General features: G+C 33.7%; 1 long non-coding RNA gene across 1 annotated transcript in view; it reads right to left on the minus strand.

Annotated features, from left to right (window-relative positions):
- LOC145684652 (uncharacterized) overlaps positions 1-22,594 on the minus strand; it is a 65,113-nt gene extending 42,519 nt beyond the window's left edge. Inside the window, exons 1-3 of the long non-coding RNA XR_014131347.1 lie at positions 22,482-22,594; positions 6,143-6,257; positions 1,316-1,607 (exon numbers count right to left, since the gene is read on the minus strand). This is a non-coding gene — a long non-coding RNA (uncharacterized LOC145684652). The remainder of the gene's footprint in view (positions 1-1,315; positions 1,608-6,142; positions 6,258-22,481) is intronic.
- Between the last annotated feature and the right edge of the window lie 1,279 nt (positions 22,595-23,873).

The raw sequence follows: 23,873 nt of genomic DNA on the forward strand, positions 1-23,873 counted from the left end.
TTTGATGGCATTGTCTTACGTTAATGCACACATCATTAGCAACTTCTCGACGAATAATGGACATAAGGTAACGAGGCAGATGGTAGTTTGTTGTCTAAGTCTGCTACTATGGGCTCGCCATACCAGGTTAAGAAGCTCTTTGTGCCATCTGAAAGCGCTATTCGGCCTTTTTCTAATACACTTAATATTGTTTGCCCCATCGTGTATAACTAGAATAACTAAAAGAACGTTAATATAAGCCTAAAGAGTATATACGAAATCGTGACACACATTGTGGAGAGATGCCATCGGTTACAGGAAGAGTTATGTAGTTAGTGTTTGCTTGATATTGAGACATGTCAGCAATTTTGGAAGTAAATATAGAGAACTATGTCTCTTGCTCCTATCTTATTAAGTATTTCCTTTAACAGAGGCAATCGGATTGAAACAGAATCAACGTGATTAAGCTCCACTCACTAGAAAACATTTTGTAAAACTTTTACTAGCCATTGGGAATAATTCATTCTAGTTTGGTTGCGTATCGGACACTTTCATCTCATTTTCTCCTATCAAGAGTGGGCTCCAACTAGCTTCATTGTGAAGATTAATTACTTCTCACGTAGTTAGAGTTATTTGAGTAATGTCCAGAATAATTAGCGCTCAATAAATCTTAGAGGAAAATATGGTTATCGGTGACAATATCCTCAACTTTGTTCGCGAATTAAAATAGTAAACATGATATGACGTTTCATTTTTATAGAGTGCCATGTTACGTGCTACTGCGTTTGCTAGTTTTAGAAATCTTCTAAATTTTGTATCTTTTATAGTTTGTCTTGTATTATTTCGTTCAATCTGAACATACCTAAACACATTTTCTATTTTCCGTCAATTTTGGACCTCAAACAAAGAGTAGATACATTTGCTTATTCTCGTTGATCTGATAAGGTGCCGTTCTGTTTAAAGAATGAAATAATATTACTAGGGAAACTATATGCTTCCATTGTTCTAAGAATCAGGCTGGAGTTCAACGTCGTATTAAGCATACATGTTATATTTCTTCAGGTATTTTCATTACTTGAACAACCGTCTGTACATATTTAATAATTTTAATGGAGTAATAAACATTTAGATAAACTTAAAAAATACCACGTGTTCAAATTCAACTAGCATCCATTCTGAAAGATTTTTATTGTTATGGAATATTAGAGTTTGAATTTTAGAGTCTACATAATATTTATATCAACATTTTAAGAGTACAATCAAACTAAAAGTTGTGATACCATTTATATAACAAAATTAAAAATTTTCCTTTCAGAGTATTCAGTTTTGTACTTACCTCTTCTTTTTCCAACAACAGAATCGGTACAGTTACAAAGTTCCATACTCCTGTCCACCTTACACTGCCATATACAGGCAGAGTGGCTATAGTAGTCAAAGGCCCACAAACCGTCATTCTCTTCAGGAAACCTACATTGTCTGGAATCCACTGGAATATGCCGTTAATCAGCATTTGCAACTTCGTTTGTCAGAAGGAATTCAAGTTTCAGGTGATCGATCAATTCGATCATTTCCATACCAATAAGTTCTTTTGTGTTGATTGGCATTTCGTAGATTCCATGGAAACTGATCTGAATTCAAAAGAATTTAGGAATTAAGGGATAACACCAATAAAACAACCTAAAATTATTATATTAGCACTATGCTCCATTAAAATAAAAAAATCACCGTTGGTAGTATTGCCTAATTGTAATTTAGACGTTGATTCAGTTACACTACGTCAAATTCAATGTGCATGATATTGTCACGAACCAAGCAACAGTATCTCATTAGTACCGCAATAGAGTTGTGTTTTCCTTCGTAGTCTGGTGCCAACGAAACTGGAAGTGATTCATTATGGCCCTTTCCAATGTTAAGTTTAGGGTATCGCCCATATCGGACATGTGTCAAGTGCCTAATACTCGTGTAGATTTTTCCACTGTGAATGATATTATACTGAACTATGTAGTTTTCGTCCCACCATATCTACACGAACAGCTAGAAACCTGCATCAGTGAAGGGGTTTCCACCGCTATTGTGTGTGGTTCAGCTTATGACGACCTCCGAAAATCCCCCCACTCATTGGATAGGAAATGCTGCACACTGCAGGAGATAATCAATTGCGCTATTCAACGGAATTTACACATAACTGTCGTTCGTAAAAGCTATGTGCACACCCTGACACCATGCCATGTGACTGAGCGAAAAATAACTGTAGGAAACTTTATGAAATGTCTTCCGACAGGTGATCGATGGAACTTTCTTATTACTCTTTGTGAGGTGCGGTTTTACCTCAGTGACTATGGGCAAGTTCGTAACAAAATTACAGAGACTTTCTTAATATTAGCCACGTTTGTGGCAGGTTTCTCTTACAGAAGTAAACTGTTTCTTCGAAAGGTGAAGCCTCAAACGTCAAAATCAATGCTGAATACTACAGACTCATGTCCTTTCTGTAATGTATGAACATGACATTCAAACGTTGCAAAGACAAGATACAAGCCAGGTTCAGCTGAAGAATACAAGGTGTTCAGTCACACAGCTGTATCGCGGTATGGAGAGGGAAACTTAAATTGCAGCAACTATCTTCTCTCACATCCTTGCCAAGAGTCCAGACGTCAGAAAATGTACTATTCTGTTTTCTCTCTCCTCAAGCGGCACCCGTTCCATCGTCTAGTCCGCACCCTCTCCGGACTGTGGCAAACCTGTATAAAGAAGTGAGATGCAATATCTATCGTCTAGCTCCAACGCTGTCCCCTGTAGTGGAAACGTCGTAGCCCAGCAATAATCAAAGACATGGCCTGCACTTTTCCTGATAAGGTAAATTGTAACTGTTTGTGTGAGTGTGCTGAGTTAGAGCTCAAACGAGTAATTCTCAAATTTTATTGAACTGTTAAAATGTACATATTAGAATAATAAAATTAGTATCTTATGATTTAATGATAGTAAATTCTAAGATGTAACCCAATTTAGCCTTCATCCTTATATAGCAATGGGGCTATGAAAGACCAGATACAACATTCTGAATCAGTAGTAGGTTTTTTATTAGATGTATTGGGAATAAGAAGTTTGATACAAAGATTCGTCCATGTATTGAGTCTTTATATAAATAGCATATTTTTTTGTTCGTAATGTGAGTATTCCATAATAACATAAAGTTCCCACTTTTAAATATTATTATGAACATAGAGGTTTAATAACTATATATGTTCTCAACTATCTCTCTCTCTTTTCTCTCTCTCTCTCTCTCTCTCTCTCTCTCTCTCTCTCTATATATATATATATATATATATATATATATATATATATATATAATTTTTACAAGAATTATTGCTAAAACAAATGAGGAACGTATAACGTATTTTCAATTAATAGTTTTTATGTTAACATATACTTTCATACAAAATAATCACTGTTCGGTGTGCAATATACTTCTATGCCCCAACTGAGAAAGTTGAAAGATAAAACATGAATATTATACGAAAATAATAGTTTATTTAATTAAAGATTTCAAATTCATTATGTTTCAATTTTGTGGACATACGTTATATTTTCAACCAACATTTCAATTTATTGTAAACTTTGAAAGTCTTTGAGGTATATAGGTACTATATTGTGTTGTCATTTGTGTAAGTATTCTTCACTTAATTGGAAAAATCAAACTCAATCTTACATCCTCTTTCGCCATTTAGTACACACAATGGGAATGTTTACAATCTAGTATTGTATTTAGATTCTATTACCATTGTACTACGCTATTCGTCTAGCTGCTGGAAGTGCTGTTGCTAGCCTTATATTGAAAGAAGTGAACCACATTTTCCGCATCGTCGTGAGTTATTTCTCAGGTCCGGTGTCCAACTCAGGTCAATATAGAGTTTTACTTCCTTCTAGTTCTTGTATACGAGTGTATCATCACGGATGCAGTTGTGTTGTTATATCTTTCTTTGTTAGAAAAATTGTGCCCATCCATTCTGACTGCTGCCTTAATGTAATCTTCATTCCTAATGAATGCTGCCTTTTTTGACATCATTCAGTAACAGGCAAACAAGCTCCAAGTCATACCGGCAATCTTTTACTGAGATGTTAGAAATTTTACTTTGATTCTGATATGATTTATATTTATGTTTCTGAACGTAAAAACTCTATTCGCTGTGTCTTCACCCCAGAGGTCTTTGTTTAGTATTGATCGCCTATATCAAGTATTCAAGATTGAACTAACAACAGTATCAACCGTTCTCAAAACTGTATCATCACTAAGAGTTCTGCTTATTCTGATAGTGGTTTAGACCCGTAATACTTGTTTTTTTTGTAACAATACACCCGACCGTTCTCAAAAGCACAGTGTATATCTACATTGTATATCCCTGTTAGATTACTGATTTAAAGTGAAGCTACACTAAACCTCAAACTATTTATTTTTATAAGCTGTACAATCTCATCTACTTTCCATTTCATCCCAGACTTCCCCCTGTCTTGTTAAGCGGACAACTATCCCCTCTGCTGAGTCTTCATTAAATATTCCAACGATATTAATTAATTAGTTTCCACGAACTTATTAAGTAATTTGTTTTATACCTCGCTTATTGTATTCATAGTTTTTATTCCGTTTACTGTAGTAATTTCTATTGACTAAAAGTACCTGGTTTTACAGATTGTTGGAGCTTTGCACATGTCCCTTGCAAAATTTTAAAAGAACGTATTATCTTCTCATTGCTTGCGAAAGACATAAACTGTAGTTTTGCTGATCATGCTAGAGTAGAGTTTCTAATATTCTAGTACTCGAATTGAGGTTTACAGATTTGTTCCCCTTAATTTGAACCTTAGGTCAAACGAGACAAAGCAAATTACTTTCACGTTAATTGCGTATCTTACAATTAATTGAGAAGCTCGTACATGTATCACTACGTAAATAATAGATTTTACAATTTAGGGTGGTAAAGAGTATGGAAATTCGAATCTATACAACATTATAGAGAAGAGTAGAAATTGCTAATTTATCATCGCTCAAGCGATGTTAATATAAATAGAAACTTGAAATTTAGACAAAATATTCCATTTTTTTAAATTCTAAGAGCATAAAACAGGGCTTAAATATTCCATCAAAAATTGAGTATCGAAAAATTTCTTAACTTCTTCAGAGAGATAAACGTCAGCATATTATTCCTTCATTAGAAGTAATGAAATACATGTGTCAATATTTTCCAAAATTTTATTCATGAAAGGAAAGAGCGGTACTTCCATGAAGCTCCAATTTTCTTTTGGTTATTCAGAATATACCGAACTTGGAGTTTGGCTTAGATTAGAGGTATAAAATTCGGAACAGTATAGACTCCTAATTTAAAACTAGAAAGTATGTGATTTAGTCTTTTCGGATATGCAACACCTAAGAAGATAATGATCTCTCTTTCTTTACGGAAAAACTCAGGAATGTGCGGATTGTTTAAATTTGAAATGTAAAATTTATTAGAACTGAAGGTATCTGCATTTTTTGATTGTTAAATTTTCCGTTCCGAAAGGAAAAATGGAAGAAATTGCAATAATATTGAAGTTACTATTTTCTATTCAATGATATGACCAAGTGAGTATTCGTTTAAGTAGGAGGTGTAAAATTTAATTAACTTAAGAAAGGAAACGTGTTTCTGAGTTTCCAAAAATTACACTCCGAAGGAAGAAGATTTCATTTTATTTATACTCATCTATATTTATACTGAAATCTCCCATGTAAGGATTCACTTAAGTTCGAGATTTAGAATTCGATATGAAATATTTTGATTAAAAATGACAGAACATGTTTTATCATCCACGAAAATTGGGAAAAGAAGACAAATTCTTCGATGTTTAAATTTCCAGTTTTGATGTACACTTTATTTTTCCAGTACGATGAAGTTTCGATTCAGCTAATTCTTAATACATATGTTATTATAAAATATTTGTGATCTTCTGCTATTATTTGAACACAATACTAATATATAGTTTGTTTTCTTAGTACAATAATAATAAATCTAAAATGTTACTATTTTAAAATATAAGTATACTGGTATACTTGCATTATCTCAAAACAGTTAACAAAATTATAAATGTCCTTTTTGTAATTGTTAGTACCTTTAATGAATTCAACTCAACTACTAACCAGCATTGGTACTTGAATCCACTTGACTGTGTATTCAAACAAGACGTTGGTATCTACAGTCACAAATTCGTAACTTAATAAATCCTTGTGTGATTCCCTCACATATGTTATGTTCCTGAAATATAAGACAATTTTAATATATCATTTCGAACTATGCTTCGTAAATCAAGAAACGGATAAGAGTTAAGAAATTAACAGAAAAATGCATAATTTGAAATGAAGTGGTCTTAGGATAGTATTTATATATTATAGATTCACGATATTATTATGTTACAAAATTCGTTTTCTTTAAAATCTGAATGTACAAGTAAGTTCCAATAAAATCAATTATGTATATTGATATGATAATGTGGTTAGTACGTTACATATAACAAATAGTTGAAATTGTTACAACTTTGATATCGTTGTTATAAATACTGACTTCTATGTTTAACTATTAGTAGATTTCCATACAAAGACGACCTTCTGCCAACCTTCTGGAAGTCCATGGATTCTATCGCGGTAGAACTTGATAGGCTGTGAAGCGAAGAAGATATGAAGCAGTGTGCACATCTATTAGGGATTTCTAGCGTTCTCTAAGGTGAATTATCCAAGTAATGGAACTGGTGGTAATCGGACGCTGCAATGCCCGGACTTTATGGGGGATGCAATAATGTTCCCATCCCAGGTGTAGAATGGTGTCCAAATTCATTCCAGCCACATGGGGCTTTGCCTTTCTTGTAAAAGAAGGAACGATTTGCGATTGGGAAGTGCTGGCTCCAGAGTTTTGAGTTTTTTTTTAAATCGGCTTAACTACTCACAGTACACAGTAACGTTGCAGTTTCCGATGGAAGATGCCACCAGCAGTCCACCAAAGCAGAGAAGGACCTTCTTCTCGTGCAGTGCGGCTGTTTCGACTCTTTTATAAGGGGTTCATGGGATGTTAGCCAATGATGACAGCGCCGTGGAACTTCGTATATGACTCACTTCTCATCACAAGCCATACCCTGTTTAGAAATGGCTCCTTTCTCAGACGAAACAGCAAAGAAACACAGGTGTTTGCTCGCGTTGCCTTCTTGCCCAGGTCAAATCCTGTGGGACACATCGACCCAACTTGTAATGCTTCTCAATTTGATGGAGGTGCTGCGGAATTATTTTCCCGCTCACACTGGATTGTGTATCACTTCATCACACGTTTGGCCATTGTTCGCCTAAATTACTGAATGAAGACTTTCATTTTGTACATGTGTTGTCCTCCGACTTTTGTTGCGTCTTTGAGTGTTTCGTCAACGTCCTTAAACTTGTTATACCACCACTGCATTTTTCGCATATTTACGACTTCCTCACCAAAGGCGTGGTACATATTCTGCCCTGTTGCAGTGGCGTTTGACCCCAGTTTGAAGTCGTACAGCATATAAGCCTTTATGACGCTCTGTAGAGCTTCCATATTCACTCTCCCTTGACGTAAGTTCACGGTGTAACTGAACTGCTAAAACTAGGTAGTATGTTGGACATACCCACACGAACAACTGACCTTCGTCTTGTCTCCATTCGCATTCAAGTCACGGTGTGAAGACCAATTGAACGGAGACCTCCGCAAAAAGTGACAGAACTTTCTTCCTTACCTTTATAGTTCAAACAGTAGACAAGAGCATCTCTGGTAATACCGTTGGTTGTCGACGAATTATAGTTTTGGAGAAATGATGTAACCAATATTGTAATAGTTTTGTTATTCGATCGAAGATCGTATGTAGTTATCATTCTTCAGTTTTCCAGCAAATTTAACTCAGCTTCATTTAGAATTTATTTTATAACTGCTTATATGGAACGTTGACGAATACTGAAGAGGTATTTTTTACGACGCACTGAAATCCTCATTCTGCTTCTTTATTATTTTCACAAAATAGATTCACCGATCCTACTTATATTTAGATAACGAAATCAGATTTTAGGTGTCCCAAGCACTCCATCCTGAAGACCCTTTTCAGCAGTAATCGACATCGAATATGCCACCGATCGAATATTTCTCTCGAAGTAGATTTTTAAAATACTGTTAGATATGCGAGACAAGTCTACAGCGAATCCATAGTAGTTGTTTGGAGGGACGTATAGCCTTAGGCAATAAAAGTATGCTCGGAACATAGTTTTACATTAAAATAATATAATTGATTATTATATCATCAGTATATTATTATATCATCAGTTAGAGTCTGACGTACTTTGTCCACCAAGAAAGAAAAGAACAACTAATCGTATTACTGTGCATATCGCTCGTATTAAAAGAACGTGCATGGGTAGTATTAATGTTATCACTAACTTCATATTGCCATTTTACTCTTTATGTGTTACCATCCGAAGGTTAATATATCGAAATGAACTTGGGTGTTTATAATGTCCTGAATGAAATATTGCGTATGGAACTGTATAAAATATGTGTATTTACTTCGCGTTTCATTTACAAGAATATAAAATGTCGAGGAACTTTAGTCGGTTAGAGTGGAGTTTAATATCTATTTAAGTACTGAAACAATATCAGCCATGGGTCTACAACTTAACTCGTTATACATAGATTCTCAGTTATAATTAGAACTAGATTATATTACGAAAATAACCTAAAACAGTCTAGATTACGTTTAGCTTTCCTTGCTTTTATTGTAGCACACAATTATAGAAATAAATACACACCTTTATGATTATGTATACATCCATTTATATGTTGGTTCCTGAATTATTTTGTTTTATTTACAAATTGTTATAATGACAACCTAAAGACAAAACTCATCAAAAGTCATCATCTTAGAAATGATTTTGACTTTTTTCTTTTTCGTATTTCCTTCTTCTTTATCAAACTGGTTAGTGCATATTTTAAAATCATATATTGCCCGGAAATATAAGAAAAATATTTAAAATTACACTGAAAATACAAGATGTCGTTGCAGCATGTTGCCCAAACTATAAGACTTTCCTTTACTGGGTTTACAGTTAAAAGCCAGTTGGAAGTTCAGAAGTGAACATCATATTTTAACCTTATATGTTTACAAGAGCATTCCCCTCAATATAGCTACATGATTGATTAATTTGACTGTAAATGTTACAATATTATTGAGGATTATTTCGTATTAAGAATTAAACAATATAAGAATTAATAAAACACTTTAATTAATATTATAAGATTGTGAACAATCTATGACTGAATTATAGTTAGAAAATCAAAAATGAATATCATAGTTGAATCTCTCCAACCAGTAGCAGAAGAAGAAACAGATGATCCGGAAACAATAAATAACATACTCATTCTTAAAAGAGAATCTTTATCATAGACACAATGAAAAGAAATATTAGAAGAATATGATGATGCCAACAGAAATTTAGTAGCAAAATACAACAGATGTCATTATTTTGTTTTAAAAGTTCAACAATGAAATATAAACCTAAGATTTCAATGCTTTGGAGAAAAATACCGAGATATGATAGTATATCAGAAAATATAAATCCTACTTCCATGAATCTACTAAATAAAGTCTAAGAAATATACTCTTGTTTTTATATTGTGCTTGTCATGTAGATTTTTAAAAAAATATTGATAATGATTAAAGAAATTGTGTTTTTGTAGATTTGCTTTTAGTGTTAGAAATTCAAATTAATAACGATGGAGACCGACTTTTAAATATTTTACATAAAAGCAACTAGTTACAACTTGATGTGAATACAACTTTTCTATGGTTACTAATGATGCTATATTGAAAACATTTCCAAATTCGGGTTATTATAATAGTGTTAGCAGAGTACTCCAATCTAAATAGTGTCTAAATACAGATATGTATTCTTTAGAAAGGTTTGATATTGTGACATCTAATACCTAAGACTAACATCTCTAATTATAACATAAAAGTTCTTGATAAGCTTTGAAACTGTGAAATAATGATCCAATCTTCTCTATCAGCATAATCCGTTATAATAATTTCTGTTAAAATTTACTGTGACGATAAAATAAACGAACACGTTTACCAGCATGATTTCGTAGATCTTTTCTAGAAGACATAGTCTTAAAATTATCTTTATCTATAAATTATTTAATAAAATTTTCAGAGAAGTTTTTTTTTTTGATAAGGTATTTTATACTAATTTACCTTATCAGCAATTCTCTAATAAACTCCTCTAGTAATTCTAAATATTCAAAAATTCTTTTCCAACTAACTTTATTTTCAAATTCTCTTATAAAATCTTTTAGTAATTGTTTGATTGTAATTGTAATTTAACAGATACAGTTTTAAAATATCTCCTAATGTAATACTAAACTGGATTTGACACATTTATTTATAGAAGAGTATAGAAGTAACAAAGGAAAGCAAACATTGTATCTTACAATAAAGAATGATATGTATCATTTAGTAAAAATGTAGAAACTGTCAAAATAAAATTAATTTATTCCTTGAGATTTATACTTCGCAGCTTAAACAAAATATATTTAAAATTAGAAACAGGACAAATATTTCATAAGCAATATTTCTATTGTAATCAAGAACAGTTTAAACCCAGCATAGAAATGTGTTTACACTTACAATTATGTTTATGATGCTAATAAGTTTAGTAGAAAATAATTACCTCCAAAAGAAGCATTTTAACAAGCTTATTAGCATAGAAATTAGTGGTAAAAAACATGAACATGCAAATATGATTTGAGACAAATTTAAGATCAAAAACTTAGTAAAATATCACATGACGCACTTACAATCAGATGTGTTGTTTCTAGAAGATGTATTTCCAAGTTTAGAAAAAAAATACAATGTATAAACAATAGTGTACTTGATCCTGTTTGGTATATGACCATTACAAATTTAGCTTGTAAAACGATTTCAAAAATTATAAATGTATAATTAAAAATTTAAGTTTTGATTATATGATTTCAATGATAGAGAAAAATGTAAGGGCAGGAATTAATAAATGTTCAAAAAGACATATAAAGGCAAATACTGAATATATAAAAGATTATGAGGAAAATAAAAAAGAATCTCGTGTAACGTATTTGGAATAATCTGTATGGATTGTCAATATCCACCGTATAATGGACTTAAATGGTTAGATAAGGAGGAAAAAGAAACACACACACAAATTTATAGTAAGCGCGGGCTCACTGGCAAAGCGTTCATCTCTTGTGCATGGGGTCCCTGTTCGATTTCAGCTCGCACCAAGTAAACTTTATAGTAAGCAAACACCATGTGAGTAAGTTTTCTCGGGTTTCTACGGTTTCATCTCACTTTAATCATTCCACTATTCCATTCATTTCTCATCTTCATTGTCTCGTTTAGCCTAGCAGGAATAAGTATGGGACGTAACATTTACAGATGTCATTTCATTTCACAAATATTTCTGATAAATAGGATAATGGTTACTTATTAGAAATAAATAATTGGTATCCAGAAAATACATCATCACGAAGATTTTTCCCTAGCTCCTGGAAATATGTTTTCAACTCGTTCGAAACAATTTAAGATATTAGTATTCTAGATAAGTAATTCATTTTCAAAACTTAAAACAATGGATTAAATTTAATATAAAATATATCGAGTAATAGAGTCTTTCAGACTTGTTAAAGAACTACATTGATCTAAACACTTTGATACAATCAAAAGCAACAAGTGTTTTTTATAAGTTGATGAAAAACTCAATGTTTAAAAGGAGATTGGTATATACTAAAAAGGGATAACATTAAAATAGTAAATGATAAAATACAAGATGAGAAACTTGTAACTAAACCAAATTATAAAGACACCACGTGTGTATAGATAACGCAGTGATTGTGCATAAGTTAATAACATACAATTTCACTTAGTATTTTTCGTTGTACTAGTATATAGTTAAGTAGAATTTACATGTAAAATTACATTGTAATAGTTGGAAAAATTTAATACTCGTACCCGCCTTATCTCGCTTACTTATACGAAAGCAGCAACTGGCAAAATTTGCTAGCCATAACAAACGTAGTCGCATCGATCTTATCTTTTCAAATAAACAAGCAGACTACCGTCCTTTTAGGAACTTGTAATTCGTGTATTCAAACATTTAATACTTATGAACTTTATTCCCATTTTTCTTCCGAAGTATTTGAGGAAAGAAATAATATGGAAGAGTAATGAAATAATAATATATTCATGTATTTTTGTAAAGAACACAAAATATTCCTTAGTAAGCTAACCAACGTTCCTGATATTATTTTTGGCTTTGGGTACATTATCTTCTAAGCCAATAAAATCGTAATTGACTTCAATACCTATTCTTTCAGAAAAGATGACGTACCAACAACATAAAAAATCTATTACTGTAATTTTCTCTCTAGTAAGTATGACATTAGCTACATTTTAAAAAAATAGGGAAACGTGACTTTGTTACTGAAGAAAAACGTTATCAACATATTAGAAAATGTAAAATAAACTATATAGTTTCTTATTTGTCGAATTTGGACAGATGAAGGAAATAGAAACATACTGTCTCCTAAATTAATCCATCAACAGTTCGTCTTGCCCAGTTGTTACTTACTTCTGATATAACCAAAGGGATTTGTTGCATATTGATCAGAATTTGAAGATTTCCTACAATTTATTTTTTATGTGTTTTAACTCGTATTATTTTTTGTTTTCCATTATTTCAGGACTTACGTAATTGATAGAATTTCTGGACTGAAGTACATAATGTGTGTAAGTGCGTTTGTTGTACGGAAAGGGTGTGTGTAGTTTCAGTTGAACAACCTTTGAGAAAACGACAAATTTGGTTTAACGAGATATACGCAAATAGATAAGACAGATTATAAACATTATCAAGTATGCTAACTTTATATTTGAGAAAATTCATTGAAGATTTTATGTTCCTGCATACTAATGCTTCGAGATTTGTAAACCATAGCATTTACTTGTCGCAACACAGAAGGTTTCATGTAGCACTCTCTTTAGTTAAACTCTTCATTTTTACGTACATTTTTTGTGTTTTTGTCAATCAACTGTAAAATGTTTCTCGACCTGCCACTTTTATCTGCCACCAGGTTTGCTTTATATATATATATATATATATATATATATATATATATATATATATATATATATATATGTAATTCGATGTTTAGATACAAATATTAGAGTGCTGCAGCTAATGTTTATAATAATTTCATGGAATTAAGTGAATTTTTTGATTTGAGAAAATGTTTTACATGTGGTTCTAAATAAAAAATATCCTGATTTACAGAAGGTTCAAGGTTCAGTGTTCAGGAGTGCGAATTCCTTCGAAATTCTTCTATCTCACTGACGATAGTAGAAGGAAATTAGCCCATATTCAAGAATATTATTTCTAATTTACTTATTTTATTAAATCTTATTAAAATGAAACGTATCAGTTCTAATTTCTGCTATTGAAACATCTAAATATTTCTAATATATAAAGCATACCCAGATATTTTTCATAGAACATCGTTTACATGATACGTGGCATTATTTTTGTGCATAGTTACGCCTACGCAAATAATCTAAAATATACTTATTTTATCTTGCATCTCATGTGAATATCTGAATCAAACGTAATATATTATTCATAACCTACCATATTTATAAAATTAAATAAGTTTACCAATAAGATTTATTATTATGGTGGTGTAACTTGGATCACATATCTTTGTAGTGTTATAACGTACTAAATGTTGGTGAGCCGATTACTTTTCCAACATGCAATATTTGCGCACTAAAAGTTTGCCTTTGCACCTTAAGTTTCGCAACAGCGCGTTGCGGACTCATGGTTAATGCCAAACCACAGTTTAGCTTACGACGGGTATAAAATTTTATGAAATACAAAGAATATAGGTACATGTATTTGTTTCGATAACAACGTAAAATAATGTTTTTATTACTTTCATTATTTGGGGAACGGAAGGTGAAGTCAGAACATACGCCTCTGTTGTGAGAATTTCTCGATTTGATCACAGGTAAAGTGATCTTGTGGTGGAGAACGGGATATTCGTGAGTTTTCTCACGACCTTTTCGTCCTATCCAAAAGAGTTGTTAATGAAGTACTTTTATATAATTTCCTTTCCATGAATTTTCCACTTAATTCAGGGTAAAGTGCATCATTATGTACAATTAAGCAAACACATAGGTGTTGTCGCTGCAATCACTCAACAATAAAATCCCATAATTATAAATGCTGTGCAAGACACTTTATGCGAACCTAATCTAACCCAACCTAAAACAAATCAACAATGTTGAGAAAATCCGAAAATTTCAGTACATAAGTATCAGCGCAAAAAGACATGCTGACTCTATTTTAGTATGAAAATGGGATAATTGAAGAATTTCTGTACATTTTTGTAAGGCCCATTTCATGAGCCACCGGTGGAATCATATACACAAAATATGACAAACATATCGTGCAAAAATGTTGTCTCTTTTGTTAAAAAAATGGTCTAGTATACTCGCGAACGTGAGCGAAATATTTTCGTATACGGGAGATTACTCCAGTTTTCGTCGTTTTTGTCGATTTAACTGAAATGTATCATACTCATTTAACTGAAATGTTTCACTTTTCAAACAATGCATTGAGACCAGAACTAGTGCATTGTATGGAGTATTGCCGCACTATCACATTTACCTTACATGTAAATTAAATGATGAGCATTCGATTTTAATATGTTTATTGTTTCATGATATTGTCCAACCTTATAATTTACGGTGTACGTAATCCAAAATGTAAATTGTTAGGTTGAAATACATTCGTCCAATGCTAAAAATCTCTTCCACAGTGACTCATGTTTTCGGACCTTTGAGAGAACCGATAGAATGAAATAATTTCGCAAGAAAAAAATGCGCTGTGCGACTGACGAGAATCACAATTTACGTTTCTCACCAAGTGTCCACACATTTCGAAAGCCATGGATTACCTTCATTGGGTATTGTGGTTATACGTGTAGACATTAATTATCTTCGCAGTTCGTAGTTATCTTCTATATTTCTCGACTTACTATACATAGGGTTGAACAAGAGTGTGGAAAGATTGTAATAAAAGGATTTTTAGAGGAATTGCGAAACCTTGAAGGTTAGAAATATAGATGGGGAAAACTTTTAAACCATACGATGTTGATAAGAGTCTTCTTGAAATCCGCTATTTTGGAGTCACTTTCATTTTCTTAAATAGAAACTATAGGTTGTGATATATTCCTCTCATCTGAATTTAACTTAGGAATTCAATGTCGTGTCTTAGTTTTTGCTTTATCATTTACGGCAATTATGGTATCACTGCTTTCTGGTTTTCTCAACGTCAGGCCCATTCCCCACATTTCTCCCGGTTAGAGGATATGTTCGATGTCTGTCCATTTTGTTGGAATTTCAGGGTTATTCTTTTTCCAAGGCGTTCCTTTATGTGGTCAATATCACGAATGTTTACTAAATACACAAAGGATTTGGGATGTTTTGAAAGATAAAAGTCTAGGGGAATGAGGGCAAGGGAAAGTGGTGCCTACTCCTTTGCAACAAGTCTACCGATTCATGAGTTGAAAAAGTTCACATCCAAATATTCAGAAATACCATTTCCGTAATGCAGAAGGCCAGCATCGCTAGAGGGCAGAAAATGTCACTTTTTGACCTAAGGGTCGGGCAACATATGTTCCAACATTCGAAGATACTCGATTGCTGTTAAAGCACCATTGATTAACAAACGACCACAATACGGTCTACCCACACACTATACCACACAATTACACAATTATTTTTATAGAAATGCCAGGAGATGCTTCAAACCAATGGGGATTGATTTCGATAAGTAACAAACATTTTGTTTCCTTGTCTCACCAGAAACGTAAAGGTTGGCTCCTTGTCTGAAAAGACACTGTAGACAAAACGGAGATTTTTGCGTACTTGTTCTGTTGCTCTTTTCGCTAATTCCAAACGCCTATCGTGACCACCAAGGTTCTGGTGTACCTGAAGGTTGTAGGTTTGCCACTTATACAGAGAAAAGCATGCATGATGGATGAGTCACAAACACCACTTTCTTGGGTCAAATGACTAGTGCTTCGATTTGGACTATTGTTAAATGCAGCCAATATTGTTATTGACACTGTTTCGACTCTGTTATTTAATTTTCGTTTATTCGCCACATACCTTGTTTAAATTAATTTCTTGATCAATTTGCTTACTGTTGTGTTGCTAACGGATTCCCTATCTGGGTGGGTGGTTTTTGTTAAAATCATCAGCAATGACCATTTTGTTTCACTCTCCTAGTGTTTCACTCAAAATGATTTCAATGTATTTTATCTCCATGACAACCATGTTAATATAGTCACGTGAAATGTCACCTCATAACATCGTTAGAGTAAGCGACAATGAAAAACAAACAAATAATTGAACTCCTGAAGTTATTTTAGATGTCAAAAAGGTATCAGGACATCTATAATGGGGTGCGCTATGTCTGAAATTGCATATCCGTGTGCATTTCTTCTTAAAATTGAACTAATACCTGATTTTTGTCCTTTCGGTAATCCTTTAATATTCTGACACGGTTGCCAGTTTTTCGTTCATCCGAATCCAATATGGTGGCTATCAAAGATGGCCGCCTTCGCGAATGCACAGCACTGTCTTTAAAAGCCTATATCTTCCAAACGAATTGACCAATCTTCATTCAACAAACACCTAACGATTTACAAAGTAATAAATTGTAGAAATTGACAAGAATTATTACTTATCAATGCAAATAATAACGCGAGAAATAATTTTATTTCAAAGTTTGCATATTTTATTATGTGTTTTTTTTATATTTTTTAATTAACAAGTAAACGGCAAATAATTGAGAACAACGTTGTGTACCATTTAAAAGACTAATAAATTCTCTTTAAATTTCCATGTCATTCGTTCAGTTTGGATAAGAAACAACGAAATTATAACAAATTAATATTTCCGTTTTTGCTTGATTTTCCCGCATGAGTAGAGGAAGATCGAGACCTATAGAAAAACCAATCATGAATCCGTGATCTACTCTCCAAGAGAAGTAGTTTGATATGTCGCATGCTATACCCTGACAAACACCCCTTTTAGCGCACCTCAAGTATATCAATATTTATGCAAAACTTCTAGAAACTTCCAGGAATAGCCATAACTTTCCAATGGAAAGTACTAGAAGGCTCTAGAGGCTTCCATGTCATTTTATTAAAACGTTCTATAACCTTCTGTATGTTTTCTAGCATTAATGAACTTTCTAGAAACTTGCCCGAACATTCTAGAAATTACCAGAAAATTCAAGAAAATTTTAGAATTTTCTTGAAATTTATAGAATATTCTAGACCTTCCCATTAGAATTCAATGGGGTTTTAGAACGTTCAATTAGAATTCAATGAACGTTTCTAGTACTCGTACAAAGTATATAAGTGCGCCGGAAAGTGGAACTACTCACAGTTAGCTGGGGAAATTGTGTGGTTACTTGCCGAATTTCAATTGCAACGTTAAGTATTGTATCTTATAAATTTGCTTTATGTTACCTTTAGCCCTCTTGTGACTTACTCTTCGTTTCTAAAGTGTCTCCCCAATTCTTTCTTGTATTTTCAGAAATGAAACTGTGTAATTAACTTACAAGATGGAGTCACCAAATCCGAAAGAACTTGATTATAATCTCTGTATCATGTGCTAGGATCAGAAAAGAGGAGACATAACTAGAAATCTATCTCTTGAATCACTAGAAAAGCTAATAATAATTGCGGTGAACAGAAGCAAATTTGGTGATCTTCAGTATTCAAGGGTCACATCTCTTCTTAAACCGTTATCTCCTGAGCATCTGCAGGAAAAGACCGAATTCTAAAACAAAGTCTGTTACTTTAGTTTAGTTCACAAAGAACTCTATGATAAATCGAAGCGGAGATATGAGGAGGCTTTAAAACATGGATCCATAGTGCCTACGGTTACGAAAAGCGGAAGGCCCTCGAAATTAACAGTGAATAGTGCAATTTCTTAGAGAGGAGTGGATGCTCCAAGTTCAACAAGGTCTTCTACCTTTCCATTTGACAAAAACAAATACATAATTTGTCAAGAGGCTGAGGGTGAACTTCATTTAGTGCAGACGTTGACCATGGGGCAAAATATTAAAAATGTTCTTGAAAATAGTTCCGATGAATTGAAGTGCCGCCTTCTCTCCTTGTTGAACGAAACCAGGGACGCAATTGCATATGACATGAAATACCACTTAAAATACTTGGTGTATGCTGAAAGAAGAAAATCTTTATGAGAACCATATGAAACTGGATTGTTAAAATCTTCTGCAGACATTTTGGCTGACATCGAATTACTAAATATCTTGCAATCCACATTTTATCGGGAGAAAGTTTCTATAATAAGTATGCGTGATGTCAATACAACTTATCGTAATGTTCTCTCTGAGAAACGTGGAAAGATAGTTGATGGCAATTATAAGCGTTATCTGAAATCACAAATACAAAAGTTACGAAATGTGAACTTTGTTCGTCCAACACAAATAAACGCTCCTGAGAATCTCTGCGCTTCCAAGACGATTGAAAAATCCGTTTAAAGCTTCGAAAATGTCGTTCGTACCTTTATTTCTCATGCTGACGCAACTGCAGTACTCAAAGCAATATACAAAATTCGTGACGAAATCCTTACCAGTGAACACTGGAAATTTCATGGATCATTTGACGGGTATAGCTCTCCGTAAATCCACCAAGAGTTTATGCGTTGGCTGATACAATTTTGCAAGTCAGAGAGTTAGACAACACGACGAGCTGAAGAAATTAATAAAGCCCTGAAGAACTTATGCCAATTGGTTGTCGCTAACTGTAGATCTGATCGTCAAATTAACTATAATTTCCGACAACAAGTTGATACACCATTAACCATTGGGCTTCCGCTACTCATTCATCAAGAAACAAGAAGCAAACAGCTCCTAAATGCATTGAAGAACTATGGAATTTGGGTCAATTATAAGAAAATAGAGGACATTGAAGTTAGATTTGCCCATGTAATGCAGGTAGGAGTGAGACAGTATGATAATGTTCATATACCTCCATTCACAGTTACAGAGAAGCTAGTATGGTTTGCTATTGATAACATCGACTTTAATGAAGATACAGCCACAGGAAAAGACACTTAACACGGAACTTTCACCTTCATATATCAAAATCAGTATTCCAATGAAGTAACGATGGTTCAGAAGTTGCGCTTCAACCCTGACGGGATGATTCGATCGATTCGACACCCATTTTACGAATTCCACCCACAGAATATTTAGGACTACATAGCGCTCTGATGAATGCATCTGTGATTTAGTTATGGGCTTCAATTCGCCATGTCTTGTAACCCTTGATATACCTTTGAACGAGAAAGCACAGAAACCCATGGCCCGCGAGGATGTGAGAGAAAACTTCGTACTGCGTTTGGGTGAACTCTAAACTGTGTTGGCATGCTTGCGTTCTCTAGGATCCTATGTTGAAGGTAGTGGGCTTGATGACTGTCGGGTTGCTGCTGAAATTTACAGCCCCACTACCTTCCGTAAAATGATTCAGGAAAAACATTTATACAGAAGAATAGAAGCACACCCGTCTATGGTGCTCGCTCTCTATTACCTATATCTGAATAGCATATGGCAGAAATATCCAGAGAAGAAGACAGAAATATATCCAACCTTGGACAAGCTTCTTACTGCGGTATTTTCTGATCCAACAGGAAATTAGGGAAGAATATAACAATGTTATGCAGGAGGAAAAATTTGGAAGCATCCTGGAAGAGGAAGATGGACAATTGACTGACATGACCAAGTTTGTAAGGAACTATATGGAGCCATTTGCATCTATGCTGTGCTACAGTCGGACCAGAAGGGAGGTCAACTGGTCCCTTTATCTTTCTGCTCAAGAAGACCTCATAAAATATTTCTTTGCTAATGCTCAACTAAGCTAGGCCAGAATAACCATTCTATATTGTGCAGAAATGCAAGATCTTCAGAAACGCAAGCATGAAATATTTGAAAACCTAAAAGAAGGAAACTTTTGCTTGAACAAGTTCGGTCATCCTTTTACATCTATTGACTCAGATCACGGGATAGAACATCAGAATCGATCACTGAAAGTAACAGGAGGCATCACTGGATTGACACAAAATGAGTCAGCTCTAGATCGCTATCTTTGGTCGGCACCCGTTATAACTCAATTCCTTCAAGAATTTGAAATGTTATATGGTTGAATGGAATACGTGCAGTCACATAACCATTATCGTCTTGTTGGAACTTCGGAAACTCGAATGCTGCAAAATGCAGACGAGCTTAGAAAGATTTTCATTCACTGTGGTAATCCTTTTGCTCGAACAGGAGAGCTTGTAATCATCACAACCAAATCAATGGTTCCTGAGAAAGTAAAAAAAAAAAAAAAAAAAAAACCAGATATTCTTCTGGTGCTGACAATGGGACAGAGCAAGCAGACCAGTTCGTAAAATCTCGACGTCATGGTTCCAGGCAGATAGCCAGTAAAATCATCAAATTGAAGGAAGAGAGAAGTTTTATAGCGCGTTTTGTAATCGCCTGTCGTACATGCAATAAATTAGACATGAAAAGTGATTGGAGAGTTTGAGCTCTCTACTATCCCGCGAGCAGTCTTTGCTGCAGATGGTTTGCTCCTATTGGGCAGAGATAAAGCCATTATTATTCGCACTTTGGAAGGAATGCTAGATTCACGCAACAGTACCGAGCCAGAAATTGATGTAAACTCGAACAGGAGTGTTCAAAGCGAAAACATCATGATAATTGATGGAATGTGAATTGTACAAAGCATGAAGAAGATCCCGACGGTGGAAACCTGTTTTGATTTTCCAATCGAATTTGTAAAAAAAATAGAGCAGATCTGACAATCATCAAACGAAATTCGCATTATATTCGATAAGTACATCCAAAATTCCTTGGAAGAAAAAATGCGAAGTGAGCGAAGTGGAAGTACATCACTCGAGTTCCGTGTTGATGCTTCCACAAACATCAGAAATGTATCTATGAACTATTTTCTTTCACATAATAGCATAAAACGACATTTAACAGCATTCTTGGTCAAAGGGACCGTCGATTACTTCCGAAACATGTCTTCACACGAAGCAGGTCATCATTGTGTGGGAGGATTTCGCAGAAGCAGCATCAGATTTGCTGGAAGACGAGTTGAAAAAGCACAGTCATGAAGAAGAGGATACACTCATTATTTTCCATTCAATCCTCTCCTTGAATTATTTCCTTGCTCGAAGAAAATCCCCTGACACCCATTTGACAATATATTCACCAGATACAGAAGTAGCACTGCTTCTGTTACATTACTTTGAAGACATTGGGCTGCAAGTCACTTTTATTGGTGATCTCCAGGAAAAAAGCGTAATTCACATTTGGGATCTCTATTTAGCTTTCGGGACTGATTTATGTAGAGGACTATTAGGTTTCCATGCATTCACTGGCACAGATGTTTCTGGAAAATTTGCTGTAAAATCGAAAAAACAGCATTTAAAATCTATCAAAGAAGCGACAAAAATATTAGTCCTTTGCCTCTTTAGGACAGACTGTGTACGCACCACCCGAGGAAATATGCAGTAATTTAGAGCGATTTGCTTATGGTACTCAACAGGCACTGACTGCAGGAGCGACCTCTCACAGTTGGGATGGCAACTCTTCTCACGCAAAAATGCCGAGTATAAAATTTCAAAAATAAAATTATTTCTCACATTATTAATTGCATTGATAAGTAATAATGCTTGTCAACTTTTAAACATTTGTTATTTTCTACGTCGTTTGGTGTTCGTTGCATGAAGATTGATCAATTAGTTTGGGAGATATACGCTTTTAAAGACAGCGCTGTGCATTCGTGAAGGCGGCCATATTTGATAGCCACCATATTGGATTCGAATGAGCGAAAAAATCCAACCATGTCAGAATTTCAAAGCATCTCCAAAAGAATAAATATCAAGTTTAAGTTCAATTTTAACAAGAGATGCACATGGGATTACACTATACCCACCACTGCTAGTAAGATAGATGTAATATATCACTTATTATACAAATCAATTGCCACCACTATGGCAATGATGATTAAGTGTATCAAGTCTATCAGCTAGTATTATCTTGTATAGTATTAAAATATTTTAAATATTAAACCAACTTATATTATTGCATGTAACGCTTTTAAAAATAGTTTCACAATGAGAGTATAATTACGAACTATATCTTTAATAATAATAATAATAATAATAATAATAATAATAATAATAATAATAATAATAATAATAATAATAATAATAATAATACTAATAATCAAAAGTAACGTTATTTGGAAATATATTTATTTTGAAATATGAAGAATATAGTCACTTACTGAATTTGATGAGAAAAAAGTGTTAGGCAGTTGGAGGCGCCGAAAGTCGATTCTGTAAACATAGTACAACATTCGAAATGTACACCATTCAATGAACAATTTACCACCAATGACTGGCAAGGTCTGAAAAGAAAAAAATGTTTTCTAAATATTAATACTATGCAATGCAAGAATGAGACATAGTTCCAGATCCCTCAAAATAAGTTTGAGAAATTCTGTTACACCGTACTCTTGTCCAGTCGAAAGAAAATTTATCATTTTGTTTTGGTTTGGGTATATACTAATATATGTACTTTTTATTTTAAAAAGTATTCACTAAATTTCTTCAATGTTATATTTGTATAATGGAAGAAATATATGCATGGTTTCTAATAATAATTGAAAACTCTCAGCAATATTCTATTTCTGTAAGCTGAAGGGTATATGACCACTTACAGGAAAAGAAATCTGTAATACATTTATTGTTCTGACCAAACATAGTTACATGCACCTGGTATTTAATTCTCAGGATTTGCTGCATCAGAGCAATATCATCTTAGATAAAATTCGGATTTTCAATTTCGAAATTTATTCTATGCTGAATTGTGTCAGTAATTGAAGATTTTCTTAATTTTGAAAATCACCTCCGTAGATTTTTTCCCCAGAACATTCATCTTTACACATGATGCAGAGAGATGAGTTATTATATGGTTTATATGATTTATTTGATTCATTGAACTATTGAAATTAAAATGTTTGGTTCATAATACAGGTAAAGAGTAGAAGATAGATCGCAGTATAAACTTTTCAAAAAGTCCTAGAAATGAGAAATGTGATTAACAAGGCGATTATAACACCTCTCCATCAATAATTGTAATATACTTTACATATGAGAGCTCCTTACCATAATCTATTTGCTAGATCTCTGCCTCAATATATATTACTACTCTCTTGGCTAAATGTAGGCCCTGAAACAAACCAAATCTCTTTATCTTGACTACATCTGTGTCCTCAGAGTTCATGCCATTCACTTGCCTGAGTGTGAGTCCTTGAGAGAAAAAAAATACCGATTTGGTGGCTTCAATTGGGCGCTGTGATTCTCCTGAACCTGTCCCTTGGCTGTGACTCTGCCCTGTGGTTGTCCCGAACCTATCAGTTGGCTTCAACTGAGCTTTGTGGGTGTTCCGAATCTGTAACTTGGCTGCGACTAGGTCCTGAATATCGTCAGTGAGGGATGGAGAATGGGTTTTTCAATATAACCCATAGACAAAATGTTACAGTGCAGAGTTGAAGTATCCTAACTTTACACAAGTCAAAAATTGCGCTAGTGAAAATCCAAAATCAAAAGTTTGCTAATTGTTTTCTACGATAGGAATAACATTGTGCCTACAGGACAGACAATTCATGCTTCAT

Source organism: Thermobia domestica, chromosome 5, assembly GCF_964235325.1.
Source record: "Thermobia domestica chromosome 5, izTheDome1.hap1.1, whole genome shotgun sequence".
Classification (NCBI taxonomy): Eukaryota; Metazoa; Arthropoda; class Insecta; order Zygentoma; family Lepismatidae; genus Thermobia; species Thermobia domestica.